The sequence below is a fragment of the Tauraco erythrolophus genome, chromosome 2 (genome assembly GCF_009769465.1).
Source record: "Tauraco erythrolophus isolate bTauEry1 chromosome 2, bTauEry1.pri, whole genome shotgun sequence".
Lineage (NCBI taxonomy): Eukaryota > Metazoa > Chordata > Aves > Musophagiformes > Musophagidae > Tauraco > Tauraco erythrolophus.
In genome coordinates this window covers 39,846,705-39,865,599 of record NC_141466.1, presented here as the reverse complement: position 1 = coordinate 39,865,599, position 18,895 = coordinate 39,846,705, and the positions used below count along the sequence as shown (strand labels likewise).

The window sequence follows — 18,895 nt, the reverse complement described above, 5'->3', positions numbered from 1 at the left end:
TAAAGAAGTAAAGCGGTAAAATCAGTGTGGTTTAAAAAGAATTCCAAGTTTATGCACTTGTAGTTTGCCGAATTAGTCTTTTACAGTAAATGTCCTGTTAAAGTCAAGGTGAATTTTGTCTAAATACAGATTAAGTGTTTCAAAAAGGATCCCTGTGTAGTTGTCATATTAATTTTTTTTTGAGATGATGTTGTACTTCTTGTCCAGGTATATTATTTACGTCTTATACTACAGACTAATCTGCAGTGCTAGAAATTATATGCCTTTGATTTTGTGAGTGTTTTTATCCTTGAGCCTGGGTTTACATCAGTGCACTGATGGCTGAGAAACAACGTTACAGTATAGGAATGAGAAACTTTGGACATGATACTAGAATACAAGTAGTACCGTGGTCAACGCGTCTCTGAAAGAATCATAATGCAGTTATTTGTCAGCAGCATCATAATGTTCCAGTTCTGTAAAATGTGTAGAATAAAGAACAAGAAAGACTTGATATTATGTATATTACGTACACATGGAATGCAAAACATTTGGAACATATTCTTTGTTTCCTCTTCACAACGTTTTACTTACACAGTAGTAGTACAGTGCTTTATTTGCCATTTTTTACATGCATTACTTTAAGCACTGTGTATTCAGAGCACATGCTCTGATTTCACTGCTCTGAAATATCAAAGGCATATTTGCATGGAATTAGACTACCAAAAAAAAATGCTGTGGATTTAACAATAGGATTGAAAGATTTCATGCAGGTATTTGGGATGAGTGTGTGAAGCAATCGCAAACAAATGTATTTTGTGCTTGCCACTTGTTTTGCATGCATTTCTCGTTAGTATTTATAGAGAAGTTTAGTGCTACCTATAAGTACTGGTTTCAGTATGCTTCGGAATTTCAATGGAAAAGTGAGCTTTTGAAACATCTAAAATTTAGATAAAGCTTACATCAAATAGTCTGAGATTTTGAGAGAGAAAAATGCTTTTGTATTCTGAAGGATATCTGTTCTAATCATATTATTTAATAGTAGCTATTGAAGATGTTACAATATTTGAAGATTGGTAGTATTCTTGGAGATTTATCAGTTTTGAAAAGTGATATGAGCTATCAATTCACAGTAAGATGTGATGTATCAGTAAGGTCTGCATGGACACCATCATCATTTGTTTTACACATGTTTATGTGTTATTTTATAAGAACGTTTCATTATTTCTTATCTAGTGTGTAATAGCAAGAGCAAAATTCTACTTTTTTCCTCCATCCTTCAGGAAAAGATCCCTAATGTTAGCTGTGGGAGCATTAGTTGATTCATAATTTTGTTTTTGTAATGCTATTTCTTTTTCTTTTGGAATATTTTATTTGTATTTACTCAGTAATAGTTCAGAATTTGTATTCTGACACTGTGAGTTTTAAATTATCATGAAAGCTCAATAATGCTGAATCAGTTCCTATAATTCATAAATCTTAGTAAATAAATATGTAGAGGACTATACAATTGGTTAGGTGCCCATGATGATGTTTGGATCTTGGTGGTTTGTTTTTCTTTTATTTTTTCCACTTTTTTTCTAAGTCTCGGGAATTAGCCATTCTCAGCAGTAGGCAACTGGATTTAATGGATTAATAGCCTCATCCACATTGCAGATCCTACAGAGCTGTGCTGTGCTTGTGTCCTTCCAAACTGGGTAATTTTTGCATAACCAGGATTTGACAAGGATTTTGGAATAAACCCAACCAAAATAGACTGCTTTTAGTTGAACATACTTCACTAATGAGTAGTCTATGCTGAGACAGGTGTTTTAAATTAAAGGCTTTTCAGATGAAAACTGTGTTTGCTTTTATCATCAGCCTACAGCCAGCAGTAACCTTTTATGCAGTTTACCACCTTTTTAGCTGCTTCTCCCACATCTTTATCTGCCTGCATTTCAAGTCCACATTTGGTAAATGATTCTTCTTCCACGGATCTTGCCAGTTTAATACTTTTCCAACAGCAGGGCAAACTTTGTCTATATGGGTTTCAGGCATGCTTCTCAGGAGATTGATCAGTGATTAAGAGTTCCCTGTCATCCATCCTTGAAGAAAATTCTGAATCTGTGAGCTGTTTAATCAAATCAGGTCATCAAACCTATCCTACTGCCATTGCTATTTGTGACAATTTGGTCATCCTAACTTTGACAAAAACAGTTTAATCCGTTATTTCTATGAAATTCAGTGATTCTTCCCTGTGATGATACTTTATAAGGTTTTCCATTTATCAAGCTGGCAGGCTTGTGCCTTCTCCATAGGCAGCTAGTCAAATGTGTGTGCAATATTAAGACAGTGCAACTAAAGAATAAAGTATTATGTCAGGTATTATAAAGGGCAAGCTCAAATTCAATAATTCAGCATTTTATTTCAGTTGATTCTCACAAAATATAGAACTTATCTGTCTGTGTTGAGTGAAACCAAGCTGTTAATGAGTTCTGATGTTTCCTTTGATATTTCCAACTTCTCTACGTGAGGCTGGTAGCGTCAATGGTATGCAAGTGGTGATTTTTTCTGCCTCAGAAATCTGAGTGATATCTTCATCTGTTCATTTCAGAAAACATATTCTAAATGTTGCCTTCAGTAAAGTCTTAGGATACTTAATGCTTCTTTTGTCAGTGCATAGGAAAACGTGGAATATTTCTAATTGACGTTCTGAGGAGAAACAATTTATTTCCTTAAACCAACGAAACAAAAACTGAAGAAAGAGATGTATCTTTTCTGCTTTGCATTGTCTGACACAAATAAACTATCTCTGCTGTCAGGAACTGTTTGTGATAACATTAATTCCAGTGTCTCAGTCCACAAAGAGAAAGAAAAGAAATTGGTTAGGTACTAAGGCTGACTTTCCCACCCCACAGAAGTGATTTTAAAGATTTTAAGATGAAACCAAACTTCTGAAAGTTTTTCTCTTGTCCCTCCTACCTTTCCGGAAAGAAAAAGAAGAAAAGAGAAGGAGATGGCAGAGACAGCCTCAACCAGCAAATAATCCTGGGGACCTCAGGGACCAGCCCTTCAATTTTTTTCTTTACAGAAGTTACTTGAGGAGTTTCAAACACACTTTTCAGCCTCACAGGAGCAGCCCATGCCCACCGAGCTGTCAGCTCCTCTGAAGTGTGTTACTCACAATGTGTCCTGCTGGAACTCTGCCATATTATTTAGGAAAATATTCATGGGCTGAGAAGCTGATTCCCAGCACCTCTATATTTAGTTTTACCACTCTTTCCATGTGTTTGTCACCATGCCACACCTAAATCTTACCCATATCACTGTCAGTGTTTTTTTCCTAGTGCTGTTTTGCTTTATGTAAGTCTGGGCAAGGCTGTGTAAGCACAGGGAATCAAAGAATCCTTATATACATGCATACATTTCCATTTTAAAAATGCCATTTACTGTGGCAGTTTTGTAGGCTATCTGAACAGTCCTCTTGAACTTTGTTGCTTTCCCATCACAGATAGCTTGTATGGAGCTCTAGGATCTGTGAAATTTTGGCCTGACAAAGTTAGTCACTCATCTTAGTGGACCCAGCCACTCGACACTTGAATCAGGGTGCAGAATTCAAAACACAGTAAAAGTCTGGAAGCTGGGTGCCAGAGTACTGAGCATCACAAGTACCACCCTCACGTGCAACCCTCAGCTAACACCATCACAATGAGGATGTGGAAGATGGGGTAGATGTGGTGGGTTACTGGAGGGAGGTGACATCTCACATGGGAGTTTCAATAGCCATCGACTGGTTAGCAAAACGATGTAGCTGGTGTTTGTTCTTTTAGAAATGTGTTGGACGTGATGTGGGCACATGTGCTCTCCACAGGACAGTGTCAGTTGTTGCTGGCGTGCTCCACAGCTGTATGCGGTGTAACATGACATCTCACAGCACTGGGTAAGGAAAGAGCTTTAGCATTCAGGGGCTCTTTTCTGCCAGTTGCTGCAGAAGGATGTTGTAACAGTATGACAGCCTTTTATTTGTCCATATGTGCACTCATAACAGTTTGTGCCTGCTGAATATACAATTGGCAGAAGTACAACACAATTAGCTGAAGTTTTTAATACTGCAAGGATTTTGACCTGGTTCAGTTTTAGTTTAGGACAAGTGGGAGATTTTCATTGCCATACAAATTTACGTTAATGGTAGCTTAGATTTTTCTACCCTGAAGCTATGTGAAACTATAAAAACCTATATATGAGAAATGAGAAATTGTATACATTTATATAACTTCAGAATTGCACTCCAGACATATTATAACATCCTCAATTAAAAAAAGGGTTAAATAAAGTTTACACTTACTTTTTGTTAATTATTTCCTAGAGCTTTTAATTATTTTTCTTCCATTGTCTCTGGATACAATTGTGGAGAATAATCCATGATCAGATTTGTAAGAGTCTACCAGTTGATTTTGATTTTCTCACAGATTTGCTTATAAGGCAGAATGGGACTCAGCTTTAGGATGCAAGCTTACATGCGTATCAGCAAAACAACTTTTGCACTTTGCTGCTTCATGATAAAATTGACAGGGAAAACTCATCTACTTTGTCCCTTTCCTCGCCACTTTAGTTTTTCAGACTACAATGATGGACTGTACAGTTACTCTTTGTTTGGTCTAGCCTTGCAGGCCTTTGAAAATACGTTCAAGAAGACTCTTTATAACACATTAAAATGTCTCAAGCTAATAATCAAATAATATATAATAATATCCTAATTCAGAATTTACTTCTGGAAATATGAATAGTAGCCTCTCCTTACTTTATATTACTTTATAGTTGTATTATTTTTGTCACCAGGAAGATATGGAGGCAATAGATTTTTCTGTAAGTAGGATAAAAATTGAATGACAGCAATATATGTAAGTATAGTTTGGCAATATATGCCAGCTGAAGCTTTGCTTGTTCCATTGATTTCAGCCAGACTGGTTGGTCCAGCTTTTCAGACTTTGCTTCTTTTGTATTTTTCAAGGAAGAAAATTTGCTTTCCATGTTAGCTTTTATGTTTATGTTTGTGGATATAATGGAAGAGTTAACGTTCATGAACTTATTCAAAAGATAAATGCCTCCTGGAGTGCCTACTTTTATGATAAACTTTCCGTAATGGAACATGTGTAATAGTACACTACAAAATCTTCTGTTCCTGGTAGTCTTGCGTAAAGGGTTGGAGGACTCTACAGAATAATATTCTTTTACATTAAAACAGTATGGAATGAAAGACCTGATCCAAACTCCCTTGCAGGCGGCCAAAAGGCATTGACTGATTTGAATCAGATCAGATCAAGTGGCAAAACACTGCTCAAGCCATGCAAGACCTAAATTTAAAAATTTTTAAATTTACAAACTGCTAAGATTATGCAGAAGAACTTGGTTCTGAAATATGTAGATATTGTACAATATAAAATGGAGTGTCTTTATGTTGAAAAAGAGTCAGACCGAAATTTTCTTTGCTTAAGTCATACACAAAATGAATCAGTATATATGGGAGGAATTTATAATTTAGTTCTTTTTTATAACACTACTCTTCACTAACACCTACACGTCCATGAACAGAACTTACATGGCCTGCTGAGATTTATACCAAAAAAAGGAAATCAAATTAATTCTTGCTAATAAGTTCACTTTCTTTTTAATTTTTGCTGGATGATTAATCAACTCCCTTTGTTGAGAACTCAATTGCTATTTATTGCCTTTATGTAAATGTAGATTTTCAGAAACTAAAAATAGTATTTTCTCGTAATATCTGACAATTATAATTCTGAAATGTGAATAAAAAGAACTAGTGGTTGTATCTTCATAATCAAATTTAAAGATCTGAATTGGACTTTTGACAGATTTTTTAGTGTAAAATAAGGGCAGAAATTAATTAAGCAGTTTGAATAAACTTTAGAACAGAAAACAAATTGGTCATCATTTGGTTTTGTATCTATATTCCCAGAAAAATTCGTGGATGCTATCAAGTCAAATAAAATATGATCATTGTTTTCCCTAGTAATACCTCACCAAGAAATGCAGCAGGTGAGATCCGTGAATCCAGCATGGTGCTGGACTTGAACTGTACGGGAAAACAGCATTCACTGAATCCAATACAGCTTCCAAAAGTACAATATAATGCAATTATAACTGCAAAAGTTTACCACCCTTTCTCATTTATGTCATGTAACTCTTGAAGTGTTACACCTGTAGATTTAAAAGCAACGTAACACAGAGGTTGGTATTGTCCTCCCTGGTGTACAGACAGGGGAAACTAGGGCATAGTGGAACAAAGGTGTTTGTTCAAGGTCACTCATCAAACCCTGGTAGAGTTAGAGTTCCAAATTCCTGAGTCCTAATTGAGAATGCTGTCTAGCTGTTCTCAAAACCATTATCGTTTCTCTACCATGATGCAGATCTCTAAAGGTTAAATAGTTTTATAATGATATTTCTGTGTTGTTTTTTTTTTCTCATTCATTCTGATGAACTCGTGACTGTTGCCAGTCCTGGAGAATTTAACTCTGTTTATCCAACGGGAGTAGTGCAGCAGCACTAAAGGTCCTTGTATTATGCTGTCCTTAAACAAAAGTGAAATGTACTTGCATCACCTAAGAAAATGAAAAATCTGGGGAATAATGCTTATCCATGTGAGAAGAAGCTGTGGGAAGTATCCTTCTGCCATTCTCTCCTATTCCTTTGGCAATAGGGGCACAGATCATGTGCATAAATTGCTTGTAAGTAGATCATGTGTAGTTTTGCACAGACATGTATTTGTTTCTTTTAAACTTACTTGCAGTCGGTATAAAAAAGACAGAACTACAGCCAGTACAAATATACCCATTTTTAGTAATATTATGAGGAGAATATAACACAAGGCATTTTTGAGCATTTGCAGAGTGTAGGATTGCTTGTCTTTGCTTCCAAATGCATGGATCTAAATCTGATTGAAATCTTCTGAATTAATAACTATTCTCTCTGACAAATCAAACATCATGTAATTCATCAAAGTCTGGTCTGTCTTTCTACAAGAAAGGTGTTTATGTGGCAAAATGGTCTTAAAAGACATGTTTGGAACAGTGTTTTGAAATGCATCTTAGAGAGTGTCCCCAGTTGTTCTTGAATTGTCAAATCTGAAATTGTATCTCTGCTTGATAAAACTGTAGAACTTCATCAAAAACAGTCGAACACATGTCCAGTTTAAATCTGCCATATTTTATTAAATGCTATCACAAGTATACACCTTTAATGCTGCATCAGCATCTCACTGACCTCACAGGTATCTTAACACTAAATTAATCCTTTGCTGAATCTTTGTACCATAGTTGAGCAACATGAGCAGATTCAGTTAAATCTCTTCCTGGACCAGTCACTAGAGGGAAGCAAAGACCTTCACGTGCCTATCCATGACATCAATCAATGTCTTTATGTCCTCACTGGCAAAATCCGGTCAGTATTCAATCTAAAATTTTGGAAAAAGCCTATCTAGGGGAAAGCCATCCTTCGAAAAAAGAAGACAAATATATATATCTGTGTGGTTGACTTTCAGACACCATTGTCATTAAAAGATAGAGTTATTTTCATGAATGATGTTTTGAGAATTTGAATCTAGACAAGAAGATCAGTGCAGCATGGATAAAGAAGGTGCGTTTAAGACTTTCGTCCTTTGAAACGTGCCAATATTCAGAAAAATTCATTGAAATGTTGGTAGCATAGTAGCTATGCACTTGTATCATTCATATGTGGCAAAACCTAAGATGAGATAAACCAGTTTCTTGATATCTTTTTGTTGATCCATCCTTAGTTATCCATGCTTCCATGCCATAGTGTTTTTTCTGTGGTACTCGGAATCTCATTCTGCATAAACAGTTCTGAGTATACCGGGTAAATAGATCAAGAGAACATCAAGTCAATAAATGAGGACTAGTTCATCGTGCACTCCATTTCAGCACAGAGAAAGCATAAATTGTATATGAACTTCTATTTATCTTCCAATATATGAGGGGTTATATGTGGGGTAGGTTTACCATGTACTGTGTTTTTGCTATATTTAAATCAGCCTTGTTCTACTTACTGAGAGTACAAAACTTACCAGCTCTTCTATGAGCTAGGCTGGTTGAATTCTTTTAGAACAGGAACAGTAGAGGCCAACATCACATTTTCTGACGTTTAATTAAAGGAATATACCTGGTATGAACTGGCCATTAAATTGAAATGCCCAGAAACAAGGATAAAATATTTAAAATAATATTTTGGGGGTTTATCAGTTAAAATTCCAAATGTTTTAAAGATTGCAAGGACAATATTTATACTACTTACCACTTAATTTGAATATAATATCTTTTATTACGCTTAAGCTATACAGGATGGCCAGACCTTAATGAGAATAATACGAATGTACATCAGGATTTAAACAAGTTTAAATGGAAGGTAATTTGCTAGATGCACAGCTCCAAGCAAAGCAATTTCACAAAAAAAAAAAACCTGTTGTGTAGCTGCTAGATAATAGCTGAATAAATTTTTAGCTGAAAGCATGATATATTTGTGATGATTTTTTAATGTTATCATCATTTCTGATAACCTTGAGTAAGAAAGATTTCTTGCATAGTTAACTAGATGTAATATACATATGCATGGAAGTTCATGTGCTGGGGATAACCTCCTCCAATCCATGCTATTATTCTAAGCAATGGAGAATAGAATTTTAAATTTCACAGGCTATGGTTATGATTCACAATGCTACATGTTATTCCAATAGTGCATTTTCTAGCAGTTGTCTTCTCTGTTCCATCTCTCCGTAACTCTGTGGAAGCAGAGCAAAATGTTTGCCCTTTTAAATTACAGAAATATCTTGTTTATATCAAAAACCTGATTTAAAATGCTATCACATTACTATCAGTTCACCACTTAACATAAATATGTTCCTGATGGCAAGTTTACTAATAGATCCATTGAAGGCCCAGGCTTAAACAGCATGCCAGATTGGGACCGTAGAACCAGAATTAATCCACAGGTATTGGCACAAATCCAGGAGTCTGGCATCAACTTAAATGTCAATAATCAAGGGATTGCATATATGAACCTATAGAGCAATACATAACCAGAAAAACAAAGCCACTCCTTATAATGAATTTGATATATTTGTGAGCTTACCCTGTAAAGAGTACACTATTTTGACTAGACTTAAAACTAAATGCTTTAGGTTTATGCTACTTCATGACTGCAATTTTGAACACAATATAGATCTGTTCAATGTCTTTTTAAAATGTCAGTGAGTACTGTCTTTGATATCACCTCAGCTTTAAATGGTTATTCACAAAAAGAAGTTATGGTTTTAATATAGTATCAAAATAGCTTTGACAGTAAATATGTCAAATGTCAGATAATAACACAAACCAAAAAGGTTTATTTAAAACACAAAAGAATTATTTCATTTGAACAACTTCTGATTGCATTTAACCAACACAGTGCCATGCAGCTAGTACAGGAATTATATAACGAGAGAGTCAGTAGTATTCAGGAGACAGTCCAATCTCTTTTTAAGCAGATTATACTTTAAAAGTTGTAGCATGTACAGGGAAAAAGTCAATAGTATCTTTTTCTACACACATCATTCGTCTTCAGCCCATTTTCCGGCATCTTCTCCCTTTTCTTGTAGGTGGACAGTCAAGCATCTGATGTTTTAGATACACAAATTGTGTGTGTACTCACACACATACTCCATCATTTCATGTACACACGCAGATTAAAATCTTTGAGGAATAAGCATACAAAACGTATTTACCACCATCCCCCCAAGAACAACAACAGAAAATATGAAACATCATTTTCTTTATTGTACTACACAGCAAGGCATGCTAAATAGTGCAGTAGATATTCATCTGATGTCAGAGTCCAAATGCTTTTAATGTTATTTATATTAGATACCATATAGCAATCTTGAAATAACACACCTTGATGTGAATTATATTATATCTTCTTAATTGTAAATGCAGGAGAAAAACTATGCTAAATTTACCAAAATCATATGATTTTTTTTTTAATATATATCTATTTCTATATATATCTCGTTACTTACTTTCCCTGTACAATCAACTGCTGGGAATATGTTTTATTTCTGTTTTTCATCTGAAGCAGACCATTCTGTTCTCGTATTTTTGTAATTGATTTACACAAAAAAACTCTGATCAGACACAACTTTCTTCTCCTCTGAGGTTTTTCCAGTAAGTAGAAAAATTTTCATCAAAGAAATACACAGATGTCTAAATATCATAGTGGGTCAGTGTTTCAGCAAAAATTAGAGCATAAGGTTCTCTTAGGTCCACAACCCCATGACCTAATGACTAGAATTATCCATCTTTCTTTAGTCTAGAAAATGTCTAGCACTTGTAAAAGAACACACGTGGTCCCAGTTTCACTCATCTTCCTGCAAAAATAGAAACATCTTTTGTATGTCATTTTAAGGAATCATGAAAAACTAGTGTGTAGGTGCACGACTGTGTAAGAGTGATGGTACAAGTTGAAATCCCAGACACTATTTCATCACTTAGTCTCAGGAGAACAAAGAAGTTTTCTGTTCAGACAGTTGTGAGAAAGAACCAGGGAGGACTGGAAGTGAGGCAAGAATGTAGTTTCAAACACATTCTGCTGTGTATGGAGTTTCTATATATACTGGGCATGCTATTTCAGAGAAATTCTTCTTTTACAACGTTTCTGTGCTGCTGCCAGCTTAAACTGTTGACCAAATGTCATTTTGTGACCTACAACTATTTTTCATTTTGATTTGTCTAGACCTTTACATTTTCAGTTAATTTTGATTAATGCAATTGTTTATGACAAAACATATATCACAAAAATCAAGGAACACCCAGATCAGTGTTTTGGGGATGTAAACAACATTTTGGTATTGTTTATATTTGATTTTGAAGTATCGACCATCAGTAGCTAACTTTACAGCTGGTGTTTTTAATACTTTCCCTTCTGAATTTTTTTGTTTAGTTTTGTTTAGAAGGAGGCATTTTACAAATGCAAGTTGATAAAAATGTGAGAATGGTATCTTGTTAACATGAGAAAAGACTCAAGCACCTTTTTTTTTGCCAGATTTACTGCATTTCAAGTGTCCAAATGAAGTGTAGAAGTCCAAAACATAGGCCACTGAATGCAGCAGAATGATTTATTTTCATTAAATTTGGTGCCAAAATGTACTGGACAGCCAAATGAGAGAGAACTACAAGAAATGACTCGTAGCAACTAAACAAGACACCTACCTTTTTCTGTTAACCAGACTGAGCCAGAAATCTGCATAGAACTAGGAAATTGGAAATAATTGATATGTAAATATGTTTGAATAGGCCCTAGAATTAAGGGTTAATATTAAAGGCTCAATTTAATTACCTTAATACAAGTGTGTAAAACAATTTCAGGATATATCTACAGAAGACAGGGGAAACCTGTACCCTTCAAAGCAGATGAGGACAAAGCCGGCGTTGGACATCTCTAGTAGTACTGTATGTAGGAAATTAAATCAATTGCTGACAGCAGAATTAACTGCAAAATTACGAAAATAAAAACACTAAAATGTATATGTTTGCCAATGCCACAGTCATTGGGTATTCCCTGGAAGTGTTCAAGGCCAGGTTGGATGAAGCTTTGGGCAACCTGGTGTAGTGGAGGGTTTCCCTGCCCATGGCAGGGAGGTTGGAACTAGATGATCTTTGAGGTCCTTTCTAACCATTCTATGATTCTGTGATCTACTACAGGGAGACTGTCCTCTAGGATCTATAGAGTGCACTGACAAGATCTGCATATACTGTTGTGGAAGCTTAGACACCTTGCATACCTATAGGTACCTAAATTCAGAACTTTCAATATCAATCTGAATGGTGCCTATGTATCAATTTCCACCTCAAGATGTGGATTGCCAAATTACATCCTCAGGGTAAACACATACTTAGTAAAGACATGAGGACAACTTTTTTGTGAAATAACCTAAGGTTTAAACCTGCGCGGAGTTCTAGGGCTTTTAAACCCTCTTCAGTCTGAGGGGATTCAAACTCACAGCTTTTCCTTCCCAATAGAGAGCCCTGACTGTCAGACTATAAGCAATGATCTCATAAAGCTGCTTTCCTTGCAAGCAAAACTAAAAATAGTAAGCATGATTAGAAATATTGGAAATGACAATTGAACTCAAAGAACTCAAAGAACTGGATACAGAAGAACAAAGTGCAGAAGTAAATTAATGTATAAAGTCTGTACTTTTTGGAGATAGACATTTTCCAACTTTTTTTGCGTCATTAAGTTCATAGTGACAACCAGTGACTCTATGGAGAAAATATCCTCCAATGACAACGTACAATGTATCAGTATCATGTCAGGGCACAGGCAATGCATTTAATATAGTTAATATTGGAAACACAAAATGTAATTGATAGACATTTCTAAATGAAATAAAATGAGAAGTGACTCCTCATTGGGACTAAGACATGCTCTGAGACAGAAAAAAGTTTGTAGTGACAATCAGGGGTTAACAAAATAATATTTTACTTTATCTCTGCTCCTGGGTAAGATAATAAAAAATGGGTATTTGTGATCCTAAAATGTTGCTTATGTTCCCAAAAGCACTTTAGAGGCATTTTCTGCCCTCTTTACAAGCTTACTTATGAAGTAAAAGAACTTTAATATACTATCAGCCTTCCATTGTGTTATCACAATTACCAAGCAGAGATTATAATGAAGGTAGTAAGTGCTGCATGGCCAATCCATTCTCATGACAACAGCTGTAATGTGAACACAAAATGGTCTAATATTTAACTTTTGTGGCATGTTGAAAACCATAATCTTTTGTAACTTTGTGAATGTCATAGTTGGTATTGAATAGACTTTTCACTATGTGTTTAAAAGCAGTATAGATCCTACATTCTATATTATCAGTGTGCAGACAGGCCCAGGATTTCATATATGTGATAACTTTTTTTTTTCCTTTTTTTTTTTTTTTTACTGCAGCACAATTTATTGTGTGGTTTTAAGAAATTCTCTTTTTCAGATTTCAGTTCCTGTCATAAAATGTAATACCATGGATCAGTTACACAGGCAAAGAATCAATCAGGCTAACTCTTCAGCCTGTATGATTCCTCTGCCATATTTTCTTAGTAATGAGGAGATCTGAAATTTTTGAAGCAGCAAATCTAGTCTCATTCTGCTTAGTGGCACAAATAAAGAACATAAACCTCTCATGATTTATTAATACCAATTGTATCTCAGTATTTTTGATTGCCTTTTAAATCAGTACCTGAAGGCTAAAAACCCAGAAATAACCTTTTTGCTATCTTTCTTAATTGAAGTGGGTGATCTAGTCTAAAACTTAAAAGCTAGAACTGCATGACATACATCACAGTCCCTTTTCCCCTACCCGCTGATCTGGCATCTTTGTTTTATCATGTATTGAAATGAATTTAACAACAGATAGAACCCACACATACAAAGCAGAATCCATTTAGGTGCAAACATCTTGGTTGCATGGATTACCTGTGTCAGCAGACAGGACAACAGAGCAAGAAAGCTAATTAACAATAAAACATTATCTGATGCATTATAACAAGATTTTTGTGAATCGTGTCTTATAAATATTCAAAACCAGGTTTTCTGTACCGTGCACTGAATAATTGCACATGCTATTAAGTTTGGGTTTTGCTTGCTCTCAGTTCTCCCTTAGACCTTATATTTTAGCCTCTTCTTCAGTATGCTGTATAGGACATAAATTCTGATCATCGTTAAATCACATTTTTTTTATTACATATTATGCAGTCTTTCCAGAAGGATGTTTAAAAATAATGAAATCTTAGTTTGAGGAATATTTCGCCCTTTACAATAATGTAATCAGTGAAACGTGTGGAAACTCACAAGCAGTTACTTGAGGGGTAAAAAAGCAATAACGTAAGAATCGTACTTATTTCCAGAAAAAAATGTTCCGATTTCAAATAGTTCAATATTTACTTATTTTATTCTTGTGCACACAATCAGTTAACTTAGAAATATCCAGCTAAAGTTAATTTTACTTCAGCTTATGTACTCTTTTCTCAATCTTTTGGGATATTTGCATATAAAATAATTTTTAAATACCAAAGTTAATGCACCTTGTGTTTTCAACTTGTTTTCCAAGTGGGTCAAATTGCTAGAATTTTTACAATATATGATGTCAATGACACTTTTAATTTTTTTTTCTTCACCTAAGTACAGATTAGCCCTTATTGCTAATTTTTAGTGGAAAAATGTAAAACTAAACCATAATATAACAAAATGTTAAATAGCATGTGTTCAACTTCGTTATATAAGTAGGTTCATTATCTTCAATCTCTGCAAGTTTAGTTTGATATCTGAACATTAAATGTGCATGTCAGTCAAATTATTGGCACTGTTTGTCTCCCTAAATTTAAGCTCTTGCTTTGCTGAACTGAAAGTCTCTTTATTATTTAGCTGCTGAAAGAAAACTTCAGTAGGTGGTTAAAAAGGTCACAATATAACTGTAGCTAAAGTTTGAAAGAAAAAATAGATATATTTAATACCAAGAGTACTCTTGCCTTAAAAAGCACATCTCAAGTAAGGACAGAGAACAATGATGCCATGCAAAAGCTTGGAAATCTAAACAGACACAAGAGTCTCATTTATGGTTATAAAGAAATAGTTTAATTTTGGCTATTATTATAACTGAGAACTGCTTTTGCAGGAAAAAAATATTTCTAATAGTCTTACTGACCATCAAAGACTTAATTTTTTGGTTTACTTGTACACTTCCTTCTTCAGTAAAACTACAGAACAGCCATCTAGAAGCCTTTGAACAAAACCTAATTCATCAACAGACACAGTGGAGAACTTAATACACTGAAACCCTGTGCTCAAATAAAGGCAACAGAAGTACAGCACTTTTCTGAAAAGAGACTGCATCAGAATGGCATCATGGAGTGTCACATTTTCTTTCAGTGACTTCCATTTAACTTTGGGCAGGTTTATGACTAAAAACAGCCAACCAACCGACAAACAGCCTATTCTTACTGTAAAACCTCAGACAGAAACCTGAAAGTCAAGAGGTGTCCTTTCTGCCTATCAGTGATTCTTCCCATGGGAGTGAACTGCCAGTACTGGAAAAGATGCACCAGAGCTGTGCACCAAAAGGTGATACCTCGTGTACTAAAGTTACACATTTTATCTAATTCACTCTCCCTAGTTATAAGAGGTCTGTGATGTTGAAAGAAGTACTGCTGCCACTAAGATGATACTGGTATCCTAGCCCTTGTCAGCATAGTTTTAAAAAGAAAAATAATTACTGCTTTGCCGATGAGAAATCTGAACCCCACATTGTTTGACTTCCACAGTGGTCAAAAAGTAGGGAGAGGGCAGAGATGAACTTCTCATTCCATGTGAACTCGCAGGGATTCTTTAGTGCTGAATGTATAAGAAGTCCTTGAAAGAGGATTCCCATGTCTTCCAGGGAAGAGGCATCATCATTTCATTTGGAATGGTCTCCGTATCTGTTAATGATATCTTTACACACAGACCATGGCACAGTTCAACAGGTTGTAAAGAGATGGACCTTCAATGTAGAGTTGCCCGTCCTGGAGATAAGATGCTTCTGAACTCCTGGTTGATGAGGATCTAAAATCCAGGTCTCTCTCTTTGGGGTAAAAGGTGTTTGGGGCAGCACTGCTGCTATCTTTCTGGCAGTTTCATTTAAAAGGGAATCAGCCAGTCATCTGTGTGACAGTTATCTGTGTATGGAAAGTGGATTCAGGAGTCAATCCCTGCAGATGCCAACGAAGTGGAATTTTAAACTTTTCATTTACTAGTTTTCTATTCATTGTTTTATGTGTGCTTTACTCAAGGCTGCTGTGAATGCTGTCCTCAAGCGCTTAACTCTCCCTATTCACTGTTCAAAGAAACTTAAACATCTAACTCTGAGGTTTGTGAATTTTATTCCCAAATCCATGATTATCATGGTATTTAAACACATGGCTTTTTTATACTTACCCCCAGCAACAATTTCTCTGCTCTCTGGGTGGAATCAGTCTAAATCTGAACTGAATTAGACATTTTTCTTTTAGTTATTTGGTGCCTTTTACATATCAGATAGAAGTCAAAAAGATTCTGGTAGTATAGTTCACCAAAAAATAATTCTCAAATGTGGTTTTCCTGTTTCATAATTTCTCCTGAGACCAACACCTCACCAAAGTATTACATTAAGATTGCTGAAACACATCTTGTGAATAGTCTAGCTGAAATCTACAGGGAGGTAATATTCAAGAACATCTGTAAGTTTGCACAATTGAAGACATCTTCAATTTAGAACTAGAAATCTTGAGATGCTGAGTAAAAATTAAGTTAGAAGGATTTCTGAAAGATTATTTAAAATCCTCAGTTGTATATCCTCAAACCTTCTAGATCCTCCCATATGTGTACAGAGATGCAAATTTTCTGAGTATATTTGCTGGTATATATTGTGTTGTTTTCACATTCTGTGTGGTTTTGAAAATGAGGAAAACTCTCCCTTAGAGAGAGAGGAGTATTAATATCAAGATTACGATGATGATGATGATGATGGTGATGTTTAGTTTGGAAGATGGTTTTCTCCTCATTTTTAAGTCTTTCCTGTGTGCATAAAAACAGCAACAAGTATATGTGACTAATGGCAACATTTCGGTGTTGTAGTTGTGATGAACTGCAAAATAACACCTACCAAGAAGCATCCCACATTTTGCTATTTCTAGTTTCCTTGATTTTCCTATCCAGTGCTCTGTAACGTTGATCACAATATTTCAAGTATCACTGTAGATGCCAGCTGTCTCCAAAGACATCTAGATGCAGAGGGAAAAATAACATCCACAAACTATTTCTACACCTAGTCACTGCAGTGTACTGCAGTGTAGAGTCAGTACACCTACACTGCCTTCATCTACCTGGTTTGGATACTGGTAGCAGCCTAGCTGTGGTTGAAACAGCTCAGCACAGGCAGAATGGTTTTCTCTGGTTCTGTAAACTGGAGCAAATTATTTCAGGAACTGAGACAAATCACTGCTATATCATGGCAAAGGAACAATCTTTCTCAGACTAAAATAAAAATACTTTTTGAAGGCATAATAATTTCTGAACTATATCTGCTTATGGCCTATATAATTAAGACTATGATACATGATTAAGATTATTTAAGTGCACATTCTTATAAATTAATTTCATTCAATATTAAAGACTGAAATAGTAGCAACTTTTGCCTTGCTAAGTACTGGTCAAATACTTTACTGTCTGCATATATGTGCACACACTTTACCCTTGTATTAGACATCTAGTTTCTGACTACTTGCTTTTTTGTTTGTTATAGGGAGAGGGCTCTCAGACATAAAGCTGGTGGTCCTGATCAGTGTTCACATGTAGAAGTGGGACACACTAAAGGGAGAATCTGACCTAAGGTGCTGCATGTGGGCAATGCAATTGCCTGCCTTCCTTAAGTCCTTGATCCAGAGTAGTAGATGTGGGAGTACTGTATAAAATGTTGATATGAATTGGGGCCCAGAAGTTAGAAATGTATTATGCCATAAGACTTCCCCGTCTTCCACCTAAAATCAGTAGGTGTTCAGCAGATATTTTCCGGATTATCAACAGTGATTTCAGAGAGAAATTTTGGGGTAAAAGAGTTACTTCAACATTGCAGTTTATTTCCATGTTAAGATTGTGGGCATTCAAAAAATCTCTAAGAGTAACCCTTAGGTGGAATTGGACAGATTAGATTTTATATTTAGAGACTTTCAGGCAAGAAAACATAGAAAACTTCTTGACTCAGCAGTTCTTTAAAAAGTCATCTGTTTCAGTCCACTGCTAGTACAAAACATACATTTGCTTTTTCTGGTCAGCAAAAGCTGCTCTAAGCAATATTTTTTCCTGATATTTCAGTTCATGTTGCATTTCTTAAATCTTCCTATATATTTTTTTTTAAAAATATGTTATCTCTCTGCTATAAAATACACATATCTTCTCCTCTCTCTAGATGCATATTTCTGCCTCTTATACTCCAACAATTTGTGTAATTGAATTTCACAGTTTGACTGAAAGTCAGAGCTTACAAAAAAATAAATTAAAGTTAGACTATATATATAATAAGGTACATTATTACAGGCCACTTCTATCCCCTATATTGTATACGAATAGACTAAATCTGGTTCATTCATTAGGATTATAAAACATTTGTCTTATCGTATTTTCAAATAGATTATGAAAATACTAATATTCTTCTGTTTGCTGTTACATTCGAGAAAGAGTCCTGTAAAAATCTGAGTAAAGGTTGTGATTCGAGTAGCTACAATTATTTTTTTTTCTCTGAGAAAAGCTCATATTTCTCATTTTCTTAGCTTTTCTGTAGCAATATTTTAGGTTACATCTTCCTTACATTCCTCCACAGCAGCTAATTTCTTCTTTTTTGTCTTTCTCTTTTTATGGTAAAATCTTCAAGATTCAGATATTTGAACTATAGTTTCTGATCTAGTTTAAGCACACATTAATGTCAGCCAGACAATGCTAAACATCAGTACCCTGGTGCTCAGAACAAATACTTTGTATTTCCTATCATTAAAAAAAAAGGAGGTAATGATAGCTAAGCTGCTATCCATCATGTTTCAGAAGTCGTGGCAGTCTGGTGAAGTTCCCAATGACTGGAAAAGGGGAAATATAGCCCCCATCTTTAAAAAGGGAAAAAAAGAAGACCCAGGGAACTACAGGCCAGTCAGTCTCACCTCTGTGCCTGGCAAGATCATGGAGCAGATCCTCCTGGCGACTATGCTAAGGCACACAGAAAATAAGGAGGTGATTGGTGACAGCCAGCATGGCTTCACTAAGGGCAAATCCTGCCTGACTAATTTGGTGGCCTTCTATGATGAGGTTACAGCATCTA

General features: G+C 35.3%; 1 protein-coding gene across 2 annotated transcripts in view; it reads left to right on the top strand.

Annotated features, from left to right (window-relative positions):
- The window catches only part of ADGRB3 (adhesion G protein-coupled receptor B3), a 470,155-nt gene that overhangs the window by 287,320 nt on the left and 163,940 nt on the right, over positions 1-18,895 (top strand). The window lies entirely within an intron of this gene.